The sequence below is a fragment of the Rousettus aegyptiacus genome, unplaced genomic scaffold (assembly GCF_014176215.1).
Source record: "Rousettus aegyptiacus isolate mRouAeg1 unplaced genomic scaffold, mRouAeg1.p scaffold_m13_p_1, whole genome shotgun sequence".
Taxonomy (NCBI): domain Eukaryota; kingdom Metazoa; phylum Chordata; class Mammalia; order Chiroptera; family Pteropodidae; genus Rousettus; species Rousettus aegyptiacus.
The window spans coordinates 137069670-137093201 of NW_023416284.1; the positions used below are offsets into that span (position 1 = coordinate 137069670).

Genomic DNA, 23532 nt, shown 5'->3' on the forward strand with positions numbered 1-23532 from the left:
TTTGGAAGTCATTGACATAATTTCTTGAAGGTGACATCATTTTATCATGTCTGAGTATGAGTTAATTTTATATGCCTTAAAAATATCTCTTTCAAGCTTCAATACCCATTTCTTCATGTACATATATCTATGTCTATGTATGTGTGTGTGTATATATGTATATATATATACATATATACACACACACATATATATACGAACACACACACATACATAGACATAGATATATATATATATAGATTGATAATATATATATATTGATTGATTGATAATATATATATATAGATTGATAATCTTTTTTAACATTGATTCTCAAACTTCATATGCACATACTGATGCATCTTTAAAAATATATGTTTCCATAAAATAACCCTTCCTATCTACTCTCATTTGCTTATGGTGGTTCATTTTCTACTCTGTTTATTTTCCATCCTTCACATGTCTTTTATAATGTTTCGATACCAGAACTTCATCTATAATCTAGCATTTATTTTGGTTGTTGAAGCCAACATGTAGATCCTCTATTTTTAGGGAACTTAATTATGAAGCCACTTAGTTATGCTCAAAATGTTTGCAGAAAAAAACAGATTTCTGTACACATAGTCAAAATTATTTTTCTATACAGTTTTAATTTGCACCAAATTCCTGTTTTTTCTATGCACATGACTTCAAAACATCTCGTTAGAATTTTAAAGTTTTACAGGGAGGAGAGAACTTAGATCACTTGGTTCATCATTTTGCATACTCTGTGCAAGATGATAATAAATGTTTTATTTATTTCATACTCTGTTTTCTTATAAGGCAGTCCTGAAATACATCAGCATGTTAAAAATTCTGGGAAGTCCTGTCCAACCAATTCAATGAAACTCTTCCCATACATATTTGATATCAAAATCACTACCCATTTTATTTTCCTGAATACTTAGTATCTCATTGAACAAGTCCTTCTCAGAAGTTTGAGAAACACTGTTCTTCTTATAGATAAGTATACAGAGACATGGTATACTAATAGGTTTTTATAAAGTTATATGGCTATCTATGTCTTAGTAGAAAGGATCAGAACTAATTTGGAATCCCAATTAAGTGCTTCATTCTGCCACTTCTCTTCTGCTAGTCCCTTATCCCCAGTGCTGTACTGAGCCATATTGAAACCTACGGCAAAAGGAGAAATCTGTAACACTAATACTGTCTTCATTTAAAATGTTGGTAGTTTGTTTTTCATGGATATATTAGCATATATTTTTATTTAAAATACTAATTAAAATGTTATGTATTTTGATTACTGAGTTTTTTGTTGCCCCTATGTTTTATGGTTGAGAGGGTACCTCATTCACCTCACCTAGTCCTGGCTTGGATTATTCCAAAAAAACTACTTGTATCTCCAGTCTTAGAATATCCAAATCATTCCTTATTTCAAATTATTTAAAAGTGTGATGAATTATTTAAGTCCCCACGTCAAAACCTAACCTTTGGTGACTCCCATTCCTCCCTATGTAGATAGAAATGTACCTGTGATCCTTTGCCCTTCTGTTTCTGGGAATTATAGAGTGTCTCTTCAATATTTTGGTATATCAATTTCTAAATACTGTGTAGATCATTGCACACTTTCTGAAAGTCTGAATTTTTAATTAAGTTATAACTAAGAACCCAAGTCTTCCATTAAACAGTTTCTCTGTGCAAAGGGATATGTTTGGTGTTGAGATTACATCTGCGTTTCACTTCATGAAAATGCATATTCATCAGCTCAGTGAACTCTAATACAGCATTTTCCAAAGTGTATTTCAGAGAAAGGGATATAAACAGGTTCAGGGGAAAATATATAACAAAATTTGTTGGATAGATAAAGATCTGAAGGAAACTAAAGAGTATTTCAGGATTTCTCAGAGCTTTTAATATGCTAATGATCTTCAGGAATATTTTTAAAAATTTTATAGAATGCAGTGTTTCTTAAATCTACCTGACTGTAGAATCACTATGTATACATCTGGATGTGTGTGAGCTTTACATAGGACATCGGCTATGGCACCATTGTTTCACAGATTGTCTTTGGAAAGCTCATCTCTAATAGACTGGGACAAAAACACTTTGTTCTCCAGTATGGCTCACTAATCCTAAAGACTTTCATGTGCATGGGTGAAATATTGAAAATTAATCAATTGTTTTACCAAGCAAATGGCAATTTATGAGAATAGATTTTATTTTTCTAATCAGTATGCCTACCTTTACATAGCTTTTTTTTTTTTTTTTTTTAACTCTCGGATATTGTTGTTCATTTAATGATAGTTTCCTCTAATCAATCACTCTTGAAACAGCTTATGTGTTTACCCTTGGATTGGGTAAATCCGATCTGTTTACTTCAAAAGAAATTTTGAAAAATTAGAAAATCAAAGCCCCCTTTCTTGTTACACCTCTGCTGTTTTCCACATACAATGCACCTCTTTTCTTCTGACCGTGTCTAAGGACTGCAAGAACTATTTTTCTTTTTCTTACTCTCAGAGATGCTGACAAAAATAATTTCCTGCTCTCCATACCCAATTGCTAATGGAAAAAATTAATATTAATTTGCTAAAATTTTAATATGAAATCTAAACCTGACAGTAAATTTGAAAATAATTTTATAATTTCAATAAATTTTGGATAAATTGTGATAATAAAGCTTTTAACTGCAGATAAAGATTGAATACTGAACAATATTTAAAATCATTGCCTTTAACTCCCTCTCCATCTCTTTTATTTTAGGTGTGGACTCTTTGATAATATGTCAAGGTATGTAATAATATACCATCTTTCAATAGTATCACAGTAACTACTCATAACATGCCTAGATGTATTTGCATAAGTTACTTTTCATCTCTGAGTATCCCATCAATAGTCAGTCCATTTATTGGCCATACACGGGGGCTATATTTGGATTAGAAAGGAACTTTCTTATCTTTAGTGGCATCTTTAGCAGCATTACCTTAGGAGTTTGAGTATTTTTTTTTTTTTAATGAAATAGGTAATTGTTGTTTATAAAATATTGTGATGGCACAGAGTCTGTTGCAACCAAAAACATTCCAGTGTTTGCTGCTGGGCATGAGGAGACAGTGACACAGCTCATTTCCTCAGCCGAGCTCTCTTTGCTGCCTTGTACAACACTTATTTCAAAGCACGCCACAGCTTAGAACTGTCGTGATCCCCATTAATATAAAATCATTGACCCCTGCTCCCGCTGGTGCGACTAAATTACATTCTGCTGCTCAGCGGCAGCCACACATGGGGCCAGCGCTTTTAGTCATTGCCAGGTGCCTTGATGCCAGCGCAGCCCCTCCTACGCGCAGAGTTTGCCTTTAATGAGGATTAGGCACCTTCAAAGATCTAGGAGGACCCACTCCCAGGATGGAAGCCTTTCTAATGGCGTCTGGGCTTATCCTAGGCAGTAATTTAGTATCTCAGAGGAGACTAGAGAGATTCATTTCTCTTCTCTAAGAAATTGCAAGAATGTGTGGTTTTGTGATTGGCTTTTTTTCTCTCTCCCTCTCCATCAGCACAATTTCAAGAGCATTATGCCTAAGAATATCACATTTTCATGAAACCTAGAAGCCGGATGTGGTAAAACAATATCCCAAATTATGGCATATCCCAGGTAAGGATATTTCTCTTTTATAATGTTATTATAGGACTAAACCCATTCACAGATGTCCCGTGCTTATTTCCATCTTTGTATTTTGGATAGTGGAATTTCTTTACAAAAGGATTAATAACCCGAGCTAGAGAGTGATCTCTTTCCTCACTGTGTGGTCTCCTTTTGCACCAGCTCCTGACCCTCTCTGACCTGCCCCTGAACAAGGTACCATATTCTCTTGAAAGTGAGGTGATCAGGGTGTGAACCTTCCTACAGTGAGTATGGAATCTGCAGTAATGTCCTCTGTGTTGCTACAGCAATAATTCTTGCCTTGATTGTTAAGGGACAAAGCTGGCAAGTGAGGTAATGTAACAAAAATACTCATTGAACACAGAAAACTTACTCTAGGTAATCAGTCTCCTCCCTTACATAAACCAGAGAAAAATGAAAAAAAAAAGTAATTAACGATCACTCACACACGTGGTATTAAAATAATGTGATTATATAAATGCATATACATATATTCATACATACATACATTCAATTATTTGTGGTATGCTTAGATAAGGTCTTTATACAGCAAACTATTACCCAATAAAAAACTCAGAAATAATTTATCATAAAAATAATATCTGATGTTCCAAGTATTATTTGTGGAAAATCAGATGTTTTTGTCTGGTGAAGAGAAGAATGTCAGTATTAAAGTAAAACTGATGAATTTAACTTAGGAGAATTTGAACTCTTATGAATCAGTTGGTTTTCCTTCTGATTTATTTTTAGTTGTGAAACTAAATCATGAAATTATCTCAATCTAGTAACAATTAATATTTAATTTTCAGTTTTTAAACATATTTTGGCAAGAAACTATGCTTTAACTCATCCATGTGTACATGGAAACCAGTTAGTGGTATTAAATGAGACAGAGTTTAACCAATACTGTGCTGGTCACACCGACTATGTATGGAGACTTTGCCTGAATTTTCTATTCTATAATTCCTATAAGAAAAAAACAAATTAAATTTTATGGCCATAGGGAGTATCTGCAAAGAGTTCTCACTAACTGCAGAGAAGTTAAATGATCTATACTCTTTAATTACAAAATTTATAAATGCTATTTGTTTATAAAAATCCATTTTGACAAAAATGCACAAACCCAACAATAGGGTAAAATGTGAAATATCTGTGGGTTGAATTTATCTCTTTGATATATAAATAAATTTAAATGATATAAATAAAAATAAATATACTCATTATACCATTTTAAAGACTTCTTTTTGGTTTCTAAAATTATTTTTTCCTGAGGTATAATTGTGTTTCATGAAGTCCAGTATCTGGATTAACAACTTGCTTCTGAAAGCTGATACCCAAACAGAGGGCTTTTTTTCCAGAAGGGTGTCCTAACCCCAGTCACACGTCTGCTAATTTGGCCTTTCTCTTAATCTCCGAAGAACTTGCTGAACAGAAGTGAAACTATGCACGTGCTAATGGCTTGCGCTCTGCAAACTCCCCTCTCTCCCCGAGAGTGTCTGGTGTGCAAAGCTGAGCTGGAACAAAGATACACTAATTATTCCCCATTAATTTGTCTGCTTGAATGGTCCTAAATACCAGAGTGATTAATTAGTGCGAGGCAGCCGGGGCAGGATGTCACACCCTTCTCTGAGTTTAAGTGTCGGCAAGGTTGTGCTCAAGTGTTGACAACAGCATATCTTTAATTTTCTCCAAGAAGAAAAGTTTAGTCAGTACAATTAATTTGAGCTTGGCTGGCTTGCAGGAATAAATGTAACATGTGGAATGATATTACTGCTGTATAGGCATTTTTTTTTTTTTTTTTTTTGCCTCCTTAGAGTACAGTAAAACTTTTTGGCAACTCAGTTATTGAATAGTGTATTTCCTAATTGTTTCAACTTGGCTTAATTACTTTTGTGCATTTTGTGGCAAAAAAGGCATGGATCATAAAATAGTTAGAAATTATTATTCGTAATAGGCTGGGATAGATATAGATGAAAACAGAGATAAGAATTGGAAGCAGATAAAGAATGACAATGAATTTGATATCCTTTAAACATGTACATTTTCTCTCATGGATTGAAATGTACATCAAGATTAATTTGAGATTACTAAACCCCTAAAAATATGAATCAATATTAAAAGATATATGATTGAAAAGTTGCTTATTTGGACTGATTTTTTTTGGGGGGGGAGGGGAACAGGTTTTCCAACATTTAAGCTTTATGAACATTATTTTGCTTAGACAAATCTTCCAACTAGTAACACATATAAGTCAGTTGTAAGGACTAATAGCACACTAGGTGATGGTTAGCACTTTCATTATATTTCTTTCTTTTTTGTAATTTTGTCGGAGTACTTTTCCTAAGAAAAAAATTAACTCCATTCTAAAACAATTATGTACTATTTAGAGAAATGAAGTGAATCAAATAAAGTAGCTATGCTCATACTATTTTCTCTCTGTTTTAAGATTGAACTACAAACGTAATTCTGGAATAGGAGTATAATCGTATATAATTAAGAAGTAGTGTGTTTCATTTGTTATATTTCTTTGCTGTTACTGAAATCTTAAATTAATTCATTTTGCTATGGGCATGCTGTTTTGTTTTGTTTTGTTTTCAAACAGTGGAAAGAGAAAAAAATCAGAGAGCCATGCAGCCGGCAGCATGGATGTTCTCATCTTTTCTTTCTCAGTCTCCCTCAAGTTCTATACAAACCTAAAAGGCTATTCAGCAGCAGGGGTGGGAGCACCAAGGGAGGGAAGGGGTCACCTCTCCCATCTCTCCGTGTACCTCATTGTTCATCACTTGTCAATGTATTTCCCACACACCATCTCCAGCCACTGTGTGCCTCATCCTGGCTGCTGGTTCCATGACCTCCATGACATTAGTCTCTCTTCCTCTACTCCCCACATCTACAATTTTGTTTTGTTTTTCATTTTTCCCAGACTGTAGTTGCTATAAGACTGTCACTCTGGCTATATAGGGTTGTAGAAAATCCTTGTTGGAACAACTTAGAGTAAAACAAAAGTTCCTCAGTACAATGATCCCTGGCTCCTACTGCCTCTTATTCTGCCCTACCTCTGTTCTTCCACCTCCAATTTCTCCATAAGTTTTCGCAGTGTTTACGAACTATTATGGAAGCACTATGTGTAGTGAAAAAAGGACAATCTGTAGGCTGAAATCTCAGTTACACTACTTATTAATGGTGTAACTTAAGGTAAAAAAAAAAAAGTCACTTAACCTTTTGAATCTCATCTGTAAATTAGCATTATTAATATTTGCTCCTTGGAAATGTAAATGAAATGAGAAATATGATTTTTCATGTGATTTGTTTAGTAGTCTGTTATTCTGGCTAAAACAAGGATAACTATATTTTCTTGATGTTTCATAGTTTATTAAGTATTTGCCATATTTGCCACATCTACAGCAGGGCATAAAATTATTGGCAATTTTTATACTCTATTGAAATGAGGTAAGTCCCATTTATAGGTTTTGCAACTCTTCCTCTGTCTCAAAAACAGATAAACTCGGAAAGCATTCAAATGGTTTTGGGCCTCTTTATATCAGAAGGGAGAAGTGCTTTTACTGACATATCTCCCTTAAACTTTGAGAACATGTTTATATCTTTGAAGAGAGAACCACTAAAAAACTGTTATAGTCAAAGCTAAATACCATCAGTTCCTTCCCTTTCTGTATGTACACACTGCTTCCTGGATCAAAAGATGGAGTCTAGTTTTCCTCCTCTTAAATCTTGCCTGGATTTAGTGACTTAATTTTTCCCACAGAATGAGGCAAAGTGATATCCGAGGATTTTCAAAGTAGATCATAAGAACCTTCACATTTTCCCCTCGTATACTTGCACTTAATGATGCTTCCTCTGAGAACCTGTAATAAGTTGCATGAGAGAGCTACATGGAGAGGCCACAGCTACATGTGACATCCAGCATGAACTGACCACCATCTTGGATGTCCAGCCCAAACAAACCCTCAGAAGACACCAGCACTGGCCACTGTTAGTTTGCAACACCATGAGAAATCCCAAGCGAAATCACCCAGTTGAGCCCATTTGAACCACAGAAATGTAAAAGATGGTGTTGCTTTAAGCCACTAAGATGGGGAATGATTTGTTATATAAAAAGACTAATAAAATGACAACAAAGTTACATATTAGCATAGTTTAAACTTTTTATATCACAATGACAAATCAAGATAATATTCACAACTAGAACTTGAATAATTGATGGAGGAATTATATTTGCACGTACCAACTATCTTCATTCATTTATCCATCACTTGGCTACAATCAGTGAGAAATTTTGTTTGTTATATACGCTGAAGAATTTTTTTTAATAAGAAATTTAGTTCCTTGTTGTGTATTGATTTAGAAATGTGCATTACCCAAATCATTTTTACAAATAAACTGAGGTTAAAAATGTGCATCTTTAATAAACCATTATAAATCATTTTAAGAACTAAGTTGAAATATCAGATTTTCAGCAAAGATGATTCTATCCTGAACTTTAAATTACACTGATTCCTAAGTACAAGAATTCCCCGAACAGAAGTTATAATTTTGTTAGTGTTTGAAAATACAATATGTGAGAAGTAGAATGGAAAACTGATTAGATATTAGGACAATGATAGCTATTTCCTCCTTAATTCCTTTATAAAATTATCCTAATAGTAGTGGCATTACTCTTGATCTTTTAAAAAGATCAATGCCTATACCATCTTGTGTGCTGTGGACAACACTGGTCATACAAATCACACCTTTTCGGCGAGAGGTATATGAAAATAATTTAATTTATGGACTTGACTTTTTTAGAAAATAGGCATTTTTTCCTTTGCTCTTTGCCTTTGGCCTCCTTCGACAATTCCAACTTCTTTTATCACCTTTGGGGGCTTGTTCCCTGCTGAATCTTAAATTGCAAAACTCAGAAGGAGTGGGAAAAGTGTATCAAAACAGTCCGTGCATCTTATAAAATAGAAGTGACATAAGGTGGATTGTTTAGCATTTGGACACCCAGCAGCTTGTAGCATCTAAAGCATTGACACGCCTCCCCTCGTTTCCCTTTATTGAGTAGTTGGCTACTTACAACACAGGAGAGGAAGAGGGATAGAAGATGATTTTGCTCTATTAAAAAAAAAAAAAAAAAAGGCCCAGTGAGCAGTGTAGATGAAAGAAGTAGTGAGCAGTATAGATGACAACTGTGCTAAGTATAACCGTCCAGATTTCTTGAACATTAACTGACATTCAGGAATTTCTTCTTTGTTCTCTCTAAAGTGTTAACATTTTCATGATGTAAAGGAGAGCACAGCCCAAGTAATGAAAAGTTTTCCCTCTTCCATCAGAGGATATTTATGAAAAACATTCACTTTTTTCTTTCCATTGAGAAGCTTTCTAAAACAATATTTTAATGTCTGCTGTCATACCGAAACTACATTTGTGAACCTTGATCACCTGTAACATTAATGTAAATTTGAAAATACCAGAGATTCTCAAATGTCAGTCCAAAGTTCGATGCCAGGCGGTTACATTGAAATTACCTGGAGATGAGACCTGAGAGTCTGCATCTGTTCTCACCCACCATCAGAGGTTGCCATGCCCAAACTGTGTTCCATGGAACTTCAGTCCCTTGAGATGCTCTGGGAGAGAAACATTCCATCCAAGAGATTCACAGTGCATGTGATCATATTTAAAAGTCTCAAAGATATTTAACTTGGCTTAATAAAGTATTTCCAGAGTTAATTGGTTAAAACATTCTTCAACATTATATTCCATGGAACACACTTTGAAAAAAGGGAGTTTAAAAGAATACTGAGATGCTCCTTATATAAAAATAAAAATGAAGCAAAACAAAAAATTAAGCAAAACTTCCTTTATTTTTACAAAATTTATATTTTCTTATGTATTGATAATATTTCCTGTAAGCTTGATGTTTCTTTTCCCTTTCCAATTGCTTACTATCTGCTTACTAATATTTGTTTCCTAATAATTTTTAAAAATTAAAAATTAACTTAAAATTATATGTGTACTTGAAAGGCTCTGTTTTTTTCCGAGCAATTAAGTAATGAGTAGTACATATGTTCCTTGGAAAAAATATTTTATAAAATAAAATATTTTATATAATAAAAATGTTCCACTACAGAGTAAATGGTCCCTAGAATAACTCTGTAGTGGAATCTTTTTATTATAATTACTTATGGCTTTTATTATAATTATTTATGCTTGTTAATTTTCCCTCACTGGACTCTAAGCTACTTGAGGGAAAAGACAATAATCTTACTCACTTTGCCATGTTCAAAAGCCTTTGTTGACTTGTAGTGATCCTTGAAATCGGGTTTCTCCTAAATCGTGCTATCAATATCGAGTAGGTGCTGTTCATTGTTCTGATTCACCTGCTTCGGTAGTTTTCTGACTTTATGACTTCGATGTTTTGTTTGTATTTTAAAGACAACTGACATTTCATTCTTGATTTATATATTGGAAACATCAATAACCAACATTAGCTCATCATCCATTCGCCTTAGCACAAAAACCCAATATGTCATATCTTTGATAAATTCTGTGAGGACAGGGATTATATATTTACTTTTTCTGTCCCTAATAAACCTATAATACTGTTTTGTACAAAAACATTCAAGAAATAGTTGTGGGGTGAATGTAAATACCCAAAAGGAAAAGATGTTGCACAACCCATGACTATTATATCTTTCTCACTATAATGTATTTCTAAAAATCAAAATTCCAGACTTGACGTTTATGGCAGTGTATGTACCAATCTTGGGCTGCTTTATGTACTAAATGGATTTTTCCTATTTGCTTTTTCTGTCCCTTGCTCTTATTCCTGCTCATATTCAAGCTCCGAATATTCAGCGTATGCAGTTAAAAGTTAAATATGAAAGATAATGAATTTTGAAGTGGGTGTTTTATTAAGTGCAGCAATAAACAAGTGAGAGTTACATTACACTGTGACAAAAGTTCTTCGGCTTCTATGGGCTGAACACAAGGGTGTTCCCAGATGAAGAGCCAAATGGAAATGTTCAATAAAACATGTGTGAGACTGCACAATAGAACAGTCCTTACATTTTACATCAAGCTACATCAGGGTCATGGGAGGTGTTTTATTAGCACAGTCAACAATAATATCATGATTTTTATTAGGAGGAAAAGATAGTGAGAGACTACTAATTATTTTTCAGCCTGAGGGGCATTTTTTTCCTGAAATGACTGTTAATTTGATCATTGTCGTGCAGTTCACAGATTTACATGAACTTATTTCACTGTGACACATGGTTAAGAACCAGACTAAGATTGTTGCTTTATTAATGGTTTTCAGTAAATGTATTCAAAAGTGCTAACTGTGTGGGTGTATGGATGATATTGATAGCACTCGGAAGGTTGAATCCTTTTGGAAGTAGCTAGCCTGAAGCCCTTTTCACATGATATTTTCTTTGTTCATGCAGTGAGATGTTAAGCCTGCAAGAATGAAATAAAATCCCAGTGAAATAAGAATGGTGTTGTCTCAGATATTACCAAAGTGGCTTTTCTAGAAATGTTTCCTTTCTTGTTTTTCCCTTCCCCCAAATAGAGCAAGCACTAGAGACATGAAAAAGCCAGTGATTTCTCAAAACACTTGCTTTGGCATAATAATAATAATAAATAATAAATAATAATAACAAAAACACTGCAAAATGTTTTTATTATTAAATGTTATAAATGAGCATAATCTGCTAACACACTAACAATTCTTGTTGAATGTATTTCTAAAATTAATTTAGTATAATTTTTTTTTCTGATCTTCACATATTGTGCTAAACTGAAAACAAGAATCTTAAGCTAGTAGGGACCAGGCTTATTTTTATTTTATCTATCTTTTTTATAAACATTATTAATCTGGTAAAGTCTTACAAAAATCTTCTCCTGCTCTGATACCATAAGAGATTCCACAAGAGACATATTTTTAATGGTGGAAGAAGTCTTCAAAAAGGGCAAAAGTTTAACATGTAGAAGGAGAGAACTCGTGATTCATTCTGCAGCATTTTCTATTTAATTTAAAATTGACTTGTTCTAAATAATTTAATTCATTTGGAGAGAAATCCAGAATTGGACTCAGTAAATTGACATAAGAATCATATTAATTTGAAGAAAAATCCATTTTTTGAGATAACAAATTTTTAAAATATTATTTCAAATATAAAGGCAATTTGTAAGTTATAAAGTATATCAAGATTTTAGGTTATTGTCCTTATTCAGTGAACTAATAACCTATATGTTGACCGTAAAAATCACTCAGTCTTTATAATATATGTATTTTAAATTATCAAAAACTACAAAAAATTTGGCACATATTATCTACATAACAGAGTGATCTTATAAAAGGTATATACCAAGTGGATGCCAATTAAAAAATTAATGTTTCTCCCATGGCAAATGTACATAATTTATATTTTAAAGACATTCTCTTTATTAAAACTACTTGATATAGCTGCTCTTAACTCTTAAAGTGGGAATTGAATTTGACAAGAAAATACAGCATAGCATTCAAATATTATTATTACTGGTCACAAATAATTAAAAAGCATTATGAGGAAATAATCCCACTTACACTTTTGCTTTTGTTTATAGAAAAAGATTTTCCCCAGATGCAGTTTGCATGTTTGAATTGATGAGCAAAATTTTCTTTTGGAATATTTTTACCCTTTTGGTAATATACTCACATGAAATTTTTTTTTCAAATGTATATCACCCATCATTAACCAGTCCTTTTTTGAAATCACTTTAATAATGCCATTTTGCATCATATGAAACTTCCAAAAATATCAAAATTCCAATAATTCAAAAACAACAATTGTGGAACTTGGAGGCTTATAGAGATCTTGTAAATCATGAAGTTCATTTGTCATATTCTCAGCAAGATGTGGAAAATGTTGCTTATTTTTACATTGTGCTTTCCACAGCTCCCTTTCAGACATCTTATAGTTTGAGTGGTAGCAATAGCTTGTGGTAAAAGCATCAATGATGTCTTTATATTTGAACAAGGTCAGCATCCTTGAAATGGTAGACTCCAAAACTCTGAATCTCCCAGAGGCTGTGGGCATGACACTGGGCCACATCTGGCCATGGGCAATTTCTGATATAATTCACGCTCTTATCGAGAAAGATTTTTGACTGGGGACATCTTGAAATCACTTCAATTCTTTTTCAGAAATATCACAATAAAGCCAATATAAATTAATTTAAAGGTCATCTGAAGGTCTCACTGAAGATGTTTTGATAGAGAAAAGTCTATTGCAACACTGATTTGGCTAACAAGTAGTCATAATTGTATAATGTCTTGTGTTACATTAGTATAGAAGAAAACTTTAACTTATCCCATTGCTGTTATATACTTTGTCATTCAGGGCTATTTGTCACCAAGAAGAAAAGAAAAGAAAAATTGTGGCCAAGTCTCTGAATCACACAGCACATTAACACAAAAATCAAAATCAGAACTGAAACCTTAGTCTAAGACAAAAACCCATCACATTATAGTCTTTATTTCTTCTAGATTGTTCCTTGCACTGCTTTCACTATCATTTAGTCCATACACTTAAGATTATTTAGAAACAATTGTGGGTGTCTTGAAAACTTACCTTGCCTTTTTATTTACAGAGTAGAGAGTTTATTTTAAGAATTGAAGAAGCTAATACTATATAAAACCTCTGTGTATTTTTGATTCTCACTTTATTATCACAACCATTTATGAGTACAACCTGTCATTTTATGCTTTTCTTCTAAAACAACTTTATTTCCCTATGAAACTTGCAAAAACTAAAAGATGATTCTTGCCTGGCATTAAGTTGCAAAATGCTTTTATATTTAATGTCTAGAAGAGCAACAAGAATAGTTGATAATAAGAATAGTAACAATCATTGACAAAGCTTTTATTTTCTACTAAGTCCTGTGGTCAGAAATTTATATGCATTGTTATATTGCATGACACAAACAACAAAATGAACAACTAGAAAGATGTTTCTTAAAATTCTGAAACTTAACTGCATTCAATGTGATGGTGGTTAATATTTTGACCGTCATAGTTTTTCTTGCAAATACCTGCAAACTTAGGGAACATACATTTAGAAAGGTTCTATTGAAGATTCAGTGGTCCATTAATGTAGTCTTCAGCTGCAAGTATTCCCTGATCTTAGATAAGAAATGGTGAGCATCTTATATGTGTTGCTCGAGGAAGAAAGTTGACAGGCAACAAAGGCAAGAACATGAGTCTTAACTCTGCTCCAGACTAATAGACAGAAAAGAGAAGTACTGGAGGGGCCACAGCAACAAAAAGCCAGAAAAGAGCAAGTCTCTGGTGAAACCATCAGAGCATTGAACTACAATATACTCTGTTCTGGGAGCATATTCTTCCACTGTTATGCATACACTGGGATGTAGATTAAGAAGTATGTGATGATATTATCATTTTAGCTATGCTAAGAGTCATTCTCTCTCTCTCTCTCTCTCTGAAAACCCTTTACATCTCTGTAAGGCTACATCAGTGGTTTGTGGCCTTATGCCTTTCCATATGTGTGAAAAGCAATAGCTACCAAATGTAGACTCATTCAGGTGTGTTGTAGTAGCAATCCAAGTATGGGCATCATCGAAATATGTTGCTAAATGGTGAATAACTTTTATCAGTCTGGAATAAGTAAAAGGCATATTTCCATCATTTTATATAATGGTTCAATTTCTGGAAAGTTTCTATTTTGTTAAAATTGTACAAAAAATAGCTTGAATTTATTTATAAAATTGATATAGGTTCTAAGTGTCATTCATACCCATATAAATATCTTGGCAAGATAGACATTAAAATATTGTGTAGGACTCTGCTATTTTTTTTTTCAGGATATCTAGCATCCCTAGCCTCTATTCAATAAAATGCCAAAAGTACCCCCAACCATTGTGACAACCAAAAAGTGCCTTCCATGAATTTCCATTATCACTTTTGGTGTGACAATGAAACTTCTGACCTTTAAGATCCAGGTTCTCTGGCCTATTTAAAAGGTGACTGATTTTCTTTATGCAAACTTGAATTTTTCCTTTTATATATATTAATATATAGTTTCCCTTAGTGCTCTTATTTTCTTTTAGCCAACTTTGTTCAAGCAATAGATTTTTGTAATGTGAAAGCTCAAAGTTTATGATAAGTTTACTGGCTGAAATGGTATTCGAGTTTTTTAAACAAGAGATAAGTGAAGACACTTGAAAATAAGATAATCATTTGAGAACACAACTATTTTCTTCCACCTTGACAACTGTAACCTTGCCTTAGAGTGTTTGTTTCCCTTTACATATCTCCTTTAAAATGTGTTCTAAGATCGAGGTTTTTGAAGATTCCCTTATAAACATTTTGCTTTCACAAGTAAATATGTTTTTTAAATAATTTTGTCTCCAAATTTTGACACTCACCTTGTGACATATTCAAAGAGAGCATTAAATTTATAAACACATAAATAAATTTACAAACTTGTCTTCCCTTGCTATGAATTCTGCACTCCTTAAGGCAAACCAAGCATTTGGTTTTCAATTTATTTAAGTCTTCCGAAATGTATAATAAAATGTTCTATTCTTTTCCATATATTTTGGCAGCTGTAGAAAATCATGTCAAATTCAGTAATTTCATCATTTGTTTATTGATTAAATAAATACTGAGTATATATTATGTGCCAGACATTATATCAATCTCTGAAGATGAAGGAATGAACAAAACAGACATAGGCACTATCACCATGGGGCTACATTCTAATAAAATATTAATATATTATAAATAACATATTATATTAAGGATAATTGATTGTATACAGTGAAAACATGGCTAAGCAATTGGGGTTTCAAATTTCATTCAGAAATGATTATTCTACTATTTTTATGTGTTTTTGGAAAGTTGTTATATTATTAATATTTTCTGGACATTACTTGAAAGGCAAACTCTGAAATAGAGGCTCTACTACTCAAGGAGGAAGAATATTTAGCATTCCCCTTTGAATGTGATGGTTGTTAAGATTGCTGATAACAAATTTAAAATCTTCACATTTTGATAGAAGATTGAAAAGTGGAGCAGTCCAGCAATGAAGTCATTAACAAATTAGTTAACAAAATTTCATGAAATAATTTTAGACATTAGGGTATTTCCATTCACTTCATTTAAACAAATGTTGTCTTAGAAGTACCTAGGAAGCAGCTTGCTCACTGAGTTAATATGGCTTAATATTTATGCAGAAGTCATTGCAAACCCCATTGCTATTACATGGCATAAGAAAGAAAACTAACAATAATGACAACTTCCATCATTTTGTACTTCCTGAATTTTCTTTCTGAGGTGGACATAATTAAAGATTAGAAGCAGCCTTTGGAAAGGCTTGTGTTTCTTTTTTAAAAAAAGAAAAAAAGCTAAGTGATTATTACAAGCCTTACTAAATTCTATTATTATAGAAATAAGCTTATTCAACCATTCTTTTCTGTGAGTTCACAAGATGTCTATTGTACAGAGCATAGGCATGCCCATGTAAAGACTATTTTTATTAGCTGACTAGTTCGCATCATTCCTTTTGAAGTTAGGAAAATTCGGGTGCAATCTACAGGGTCATTAAAACATTTGTTCTGTACATCAATTGTCTTAATGGTTTTCGTCATTTGTGTCTGATTCTTCTTCCTTGTCTCAATAAGGAATCAGATGAAGGTGGCTCTGTTCTTCTGGTGGAATGCTCGGTAAGGTCAGAGCCAAGTTGTTGAGGATGCCAGTAGAGTCTGGAGGAGTTTGAGGTATCCTGCAGGGCTTGTGGGAAGGGTGCTGGAGCTTACAGATTGTTGTGCATTTCATCCTGGATGGTTTACTTAGCGCTTTGGGATACCTGAGGTGAAAATTACAGCAATTTTAGGAGTCTGACACACTTTCCAGCTGATAGCACTAAAAACATGATTTGCTGCCTCTTATCCTTTTCTTATTTCTTTGAATGAAGGTGGCAGAAATGCTCTGCATGGACTCTTACCCATTATGTGAATTTTTATGAATTAAACTAATTTATCTTTTAGAAGTTAATTTATTTTTCCTTGTCTGTGACCAACTTATACAACAGAGCAGATCTACAATATTTGTCAAAGTTACTAGAGTCCTAGGTTTTAATTACTGGTTTGAACCTCCAGCCCTTCTGGTAAAATGTAGACTGTGGACTACATAGTGAAGGAGAAAAAAATAAAAATAAATAATAGATTATGCAGTATACGAAGAGGATGTTAGTGACTCATTCTCATCTAAGACAACATTTATTACAATGATAGTTGATTTGGACTCCATATCTTTTTTATTTCTTTATTTTTTGGGGGGGAGGAGGGAGGTGTTCTGATGTTATCAACCAGTACAATAAATTGTAACCTCAGATGACATATTTTCCTTAACAAAATTAAGAGTAGAAAGTTGCATGCATAAGAAATTGAGTGGTTCTATGAACAAGCAAAAATGTATACTGTACTAAAAGTTTTAAGTGCATTTCTCCTTAGAATGAAATTATATGCCTGAAAAGAAATGACCTTACTGTTATTTTTGTAAGTTCTCTCATTGCACAGAATTAGATTTGTCAGAATTTACTGTTACTGATATGAAATTGTTCTTTTAACCTATATAAAATTATGAATTTACTATTTTAGATAAGGAATAAATTAATTTTATTGCTGTTTCTTTCCTAGAATTTTAGAATCTATGAAAAACTCCAAATAAGTGTAAAGCACCTATTATAAAATAAGGCCAAATTTGAGGGTGCATTATGCTATTGCTATGGACAATTTTGTACAATGCTCAAAATGTTATACCTTTAGGTAGCTGTGAATTACATTTGTAATTCTGACATCAGAATCTCCATATTAGTATAAATGCCCCCACATATCAAGGACAGTTTTTTCCCCTATTCTTCTTAGGATTCCTCAACAATACAATAGAGTAAGCAGTAAATACTTTATGGATGAATGTAAGCATAGCTAGCAATGCCATATGATTTTTAAATTAATAAAAGAAAACATTTAATATATATTTTTAGTTATGAATTACAAGGAAGTTAAACTTAATTCATCTGTGAAAATAGTACTTTTTTTAATTCTCAAAATTTTACATTTCTCACATGCATGGGTATATCAAAGAGGTTTAATGAATGAATGACTTTACTTATAATAAATAAGTGATCCTACTCTTTTCTACTATGACTGTATTTCTTCACTTCTAACTCTTATTCTGCTCTTTCCTTTCCCAAAATGTCTTCTGTCAGCTCTTGCTTTCCACAGCTCTTTGCTAGATTTCTTCATACTACTAGAAATCTTAAGCTACCCTCAGCAATTACGTCATAAATCTCGGAGTACAAGCTAAACCTTAATTGTCTCCATGTTGTCAAATAAGAATTACTGGTAAGAAAACTACTACTTGTGAATATATAGTTAGCTCTTGATACAGTCTAAAACCTAATTCATAAAATATCAGTACAAAGAACAAAAATGCAACTTTACAATTATTTGCATAGAAGTTACCGCTTAGAATGAGTGCCAATACCTGTGACATTTGGGCTGTCTAGACAAAGGTTGTTTACCCAAACTAAATCCATTAAAGGTATGTCTCACACTGTTAGCTAAATCCTACTAAAAATATTCGTATTGAGTCCAGCTTGCCCTGGTGCCTAACTCTATGGCATAAATTAAGGTTCAGACAAAGTCTCTTAACTCTTTCAGATCATTAGAGAAATACTTAAAAGGAGCAATTCCAGTGATCATCAGAATAATCCAAAATGCAAATACCTGCATGTTAAGGTTTATCTTTCACTGCAAGTTTTAGTCTACATTAAGGACATGAAATTTAACATTTGAAAATAGAGCCACAAAAATAGGAATATTTATGAAAGCAAAGAAGTATAAGATTGTGTGTGTGTGTGTGTGTGTGTGAGAGAGAGAGAGAGAGAGAGAGAGAGAGAGAGAGAGAGAGAGAGAGAGAAAATTTGGGGGTAAAATAAAAAGTTGGTGAGCTTTAGCCTATATCAATAGTTTATCGATGAAATGGTTGATGATCACAGCAAAATAATAACAATAAGTATTATACCTGCAAAAAGGAATAAGGAGGAGTTGCTTGACATTATTGTATAGCCTAAACACTTAGATTTACTTCTATGAAATTTAAAGATTAGAGTTCAATTTGTGATTTTTTATTTTCTTGTCTTTTTTTTTTTTTTTTTTTTTTTTTAATTTTTTTGATCTCCTGTTCCAAGAACTGGTTCCCTAGCTCTTATTTCATATTACGGCCCCTTATATCTTAAGGCATTTTCCTTCTGAGAACACAAACTAAAACAGATGGAGCCTGAAACTCCTTAGTCAAATTTAAGAAATATGCTGCTGAATTATCAATAAAGTTAGTACCACAGCTATTAGCATATAATATCTTATATGTGATGAGTATAGAAAAAACTAGGCTTAAGAGCCCAACAAGTTTAATCGTCCTTACAATGTCACTTTGATATTCTTGCTACTCCAGTCATTGGATTTATTCAAAGTATTTTAAAATGCATTTCTTTCTCTACACCCTGAACTTCTAGGATTGTCTCTTCAAATAAGCACATGAACCGGGGTACCTGTTCCTCATCTATCTAGACTAAACCAAAAATAACAACTTCTTGAAAAATATTTGAGTAGAGTGATTATAATCATTATTGGTTTGGTTTTTGTTAACCTTTATATTTTGTTTGAGGAAGATTAAGTCAATCCACCTGGAGTTTAATACTGTATGTTACTATAGTAACTTTATAGACTGTTTGGCTGTGACAAAGGGGCTTCATCTCGTCCATTTCATGCTCCTGTGTCGACCTACTCCCTCCCAGTGTTTTATTATATCTGTCTTTAAGGGTATCTGCGGGAGCCACAGCTGCTGTGCTTTTGTAACAGAAAGCGGCATTCACTGTGTGAAATGCTGGCTCTAAGAGGTCTTACAGGCTGATGGCATTATTGAATTTCAAAGCAAAGACAAACAACATTAAATTGTTTAAAGCTAATATTCATGTTTTCCTGCATGCCATGTATTTTTCTAGAAATAGTTTATAATCTGTTTTCCAGAAAAAATATATAATTACTATCAATGAAATTATGAATGAAAAGATAGGAAATAATATTAGAGTGATATAGCTTGAAAAACAAACCCTAAGTATTCTCAGATCAGGAAATATATCAACTTTGCATATATTCTTTTAAAAGGGATATTTTTGTTTTAATCAAGTAATGTGGTTGTTTAATTTTTTCAAGTTTTATAGATATCTGAATGTTTACTGAGTAATTTCTAAATATGCTCTTATAATTTATATAGAAATGCTAATATTCGCTTCAGCAAAACTTAGCCTATTTAGGTTCTATTCTTAAATCAAGGTTTAATCTTGATCCCTTTTGAGGAAATCTGTTAGATTTCATTATTCCAAAAGATAAAACATCAGAATTTGAAAGAGTAGAACTGAATATAGTTCTAGTGTACTCACAAATTATTTATATAAATGCACTGAGAAAATGCTCTTGATGATAGTTCTGTTTTTCAATTTTTGTCATTTATCTATCCAAAGCACCTGTCCAACTTGAAACTTTTTATCCTCCCAATGTGGTCCAGTATTTGTTTGCCTCTGTTCCATAAAAGGCAACTTTGGTGAGGTTCTTTTTCAGATTATTAGCACTGTGATTTTCCAGTTGTGTTAATTGTTGTGGTGAACGCTCAGTGCTATCTTGTTAACTTGCTAAGCATCTGGTCAGCAGGGTAGTTCAGTTCCAGCAAGGCTCTTGACACCTCTGCCAAGGGTTATTGATACCTCACACACCCCAGCTGAGGCAGATTGTTTTAGTTGGGCTTCAGATCCATAGCGTAGCCTGTAGTTAGGAAAAAAAAAAAAAAAGTGATTGACAGCCCACACCTCCTGGGCCCTTCTTACTACCAGACACAACATCTGCTATGCCCTGTGGAGCAGTGAACCAACACACACCGAGAGAGAACTGTTTCTAGTATTGTCAGGGTGGATTTTGTTTAACCCTTTGTAGTTAATCTCTGGAGAAAAGTGTGGGATGCTTCTCTTGGGGGTTGAGTTTAAGGGCAAATGTAGATTCGGCTAGGGGGGAGATTAGAATGTCTTGCTTTAAAAGGGATTTGATAAAATATTACAGAAAATGACAAAAAAGAGTGTAATATAAGTGCCTAGAAATAGCCATATTGTGTGTTTTTTTTTTTTGATTGTCAAATGAAAGATTTGTCATGTCCTCTCTCATCACTATCTCAGAAAACTGAACTTGTGCCGAGTAATGAATTAGTGGCAAGTGGTTTTTGGCTTTCATTCATACAGTATACTGAAGCATATAAGATTTTCATTGCACTAGATTTATGAAACCTAGTCTCAAAAATTCAAAAGAGATGAGGAAGCCAATATATTTGTTAAGTAGAAAGAAAAGCCACTGTGTGTCCATTCTAAAGCTTTTATAAAGCAAAAGTACTGTGCATCTAATATTCTGTGACTTCTGAAGTCATAATTCTGAAATATGAGAGTCTGTATATCATTTTAGAAAAACTTGGTTTTTGTTATTGCCAACTCAATTATCCTTCTGATAGAATAGAAAATCCTGTATTTGATAATAAGTACGACTCATTAAAAATGCATCAAAAAGCTTTTTGTAGGCTGCCAACCATATATAGGAACATTTAAAGGTTTCCCAAAACAACTTCCAGGTTAAAATTATTTTAACATTTTTGAAGGGCTCGTTGTTTTATTTCTGGATATTTTAAGAGATCTTCTGAAACAATTTTTCACACTTTAGCATATTAGTAAAAAAATGAGAGAGTAGGGAATGATGAAGTAAAATTATCTAATTTCTTTGCATGTGTTCTCTGATAATGGCATGCATAAAAATTAGCAAGCAGGGCTTCAATATTGAAAAAATATATAGCAATGAATTGAAGAGTGAATTAATACATTTCACTTGGGCTGGTATTTGTCAGACTAGATCTCCATCATATTGCCATGCATCAAAGGCTAATACTTAATAGCTATAATACCTCTGTTTACAATGCTTTAAAAACAAGTTATGCTACAGAAGAGCTAGCAGCATTTTTATTATGGCTTTATTACAGCAATGTAATTATTGGTATTATTATTGTTATGCATTACTCTCACCTTTTGTCAGCATTATATTACTCCCACATAATTCACACAATATTATGAAGACAAAGATACTACTTTAGTTATATCATATTGCTATCACTCAGAGATATATGAGGGTATACATATCTGATATTTAAAATGCATTTTGAACACACTTGTTCTCACTGCCAAAAGTTTTAGACAAAGACAGATTATCTTCTAATAAAAGTTTTAAATACTTATATGCAGATAATTTAATAATTTTAATAATCTTTTCTTTCTTTATTATTTTGAATTTTTATTATATGCCACATTCATATGTGAGTATTTACTGCTTAATTCTGTTTAATTGATCTTTTTATCTATTAATTTCTAATGCCACATACTTCTCATTATTATAGTTGTATATTATGTGTAGATATGTGCTTGGAGGAAGTAAACAAAATCTTAGTTTTGTCCTTTATTTGTCATTTTTTTCTTAGCTATATGTGCATATAAACTCTTTCATAGAAATGCAAAAGGAAAGAAAAAGAAATTTAGGTGTAATAATTTTATTTCTTATATGTGAGCCAGTCATATATTCTCTGAGAACAGGAAAATTTAGCTTATTCACAGTGATTGTCCATAAATGATGTCTATCATCTCATTTTGTGTGTGTGTTTTTTTTTTTTTCTACGCCTACAGCACCCGGTCTTCCTAGGTGGTCTCCCATCCAAGTACTAACCATGCCCAACCCTGCTTAGCTTCCGAGATCAGACAAGATTGGGAGTGTTCAGGGGGTGGCATGGCTGTAGACTGCCTTCTTCTTTTTTTTTTTTATGTGTTTTTTCTTTATCATGCATTCTGTTTCCCTATCTTCTACTAGATCGATAGAGTTTCATTTAGTCTCTATTTTGATAGCTCTATATTTGATTTCTATTCTTTCAGTTGTTACCCTTAACTTTAAATGACTATATTTAAATGTATCTTTCTCAAAGGCCAAGAATTTATTATTTTCCTTTCCTACCTTTTACTTCCTTTTTTTCTCTGACCCACCCACCTTTCCCCAACTCATTTGTAACCTTATTTTAAGTTTTATTTTCATATTATTATTTAAAATGTTTCTTCTTCCTTTCTTTGTTGCCTTCTCCTTTTTCTCCTTCTCCTGGCCAACTTTTCATTCTCCTTCTCCTTTTCTATCTTCTCCTTCTTCCAGTTTATAAATTACTAAGTTTTAACAAACTTTTTACTTAATTTTATGCTAATCATTCTCTCTCCTCTTTGTACCCTTATAAATTCATTTTTCCTTTTGTAAGACTGTATCCTTGAGTGTTTGCTTTTTTCTTTTAGAGAGGTTCTAATTTTACTCTTTTAAGGTTTTCTTTCCTACATACTGTTATATTTTGTCATAGAAATTACTGGTAGATAAAAGTGTTTTCCTCCATTCTACTTACTATTTCCATTTTTAAATGTCTTTTACAGTATTTTGACATAATTCTTCATCATGATCATTTATCTCACTAACTTGTTTTTACCAGTGTGCAATTGGCAATTTTTTATATAAGCAATTGTATTTTCATATCAAAAATTTCTACCCTTTATTTACAATGATCTGTTTTTATATCATGAATCTCATTTTCTCCCTTATCTTTCTACATATGTAAGAAATACTTATTTTCAAGTTATTTTCTGACTTCTCTATTAATTCTTTCTCCTTGAAAAATACTTTATTTGCATTATTGTATTTTTCTCTTTTATGCTTTAACTACTATG

At 32.7% G+C, this 23532-nt stretch overlaps 1 long non-coding RNA gene and 1 pseudogene across 1 annotated transcript in view; one reads left to right on the forward strand and one right to left on the reverse strand.

Moving 5' to 3' along the window:
- The first annotated feature begins 2737 nt into the window (after positions 1-2737).
- The window catches only part of LOC107514361, a 100278-nt gene continuing 79483 nt past the window's right edge, over positions 2738-23532 (forward strand). Inside the window, exons 1-2 of the long non-coding RNA XR_001597755.2 lie at positions 2738-2766; positions 3528-3625. This is a non-coding gene — a long non-coding RNA (uncharacterized LOC107514361). The remainder of the gene's footprint in view (positions 2767-3527; positions 3626-23532) is intronic.
- On the reverse strand, positions 22456-22576 carry LOC118606692 (annotated as a pseudogene).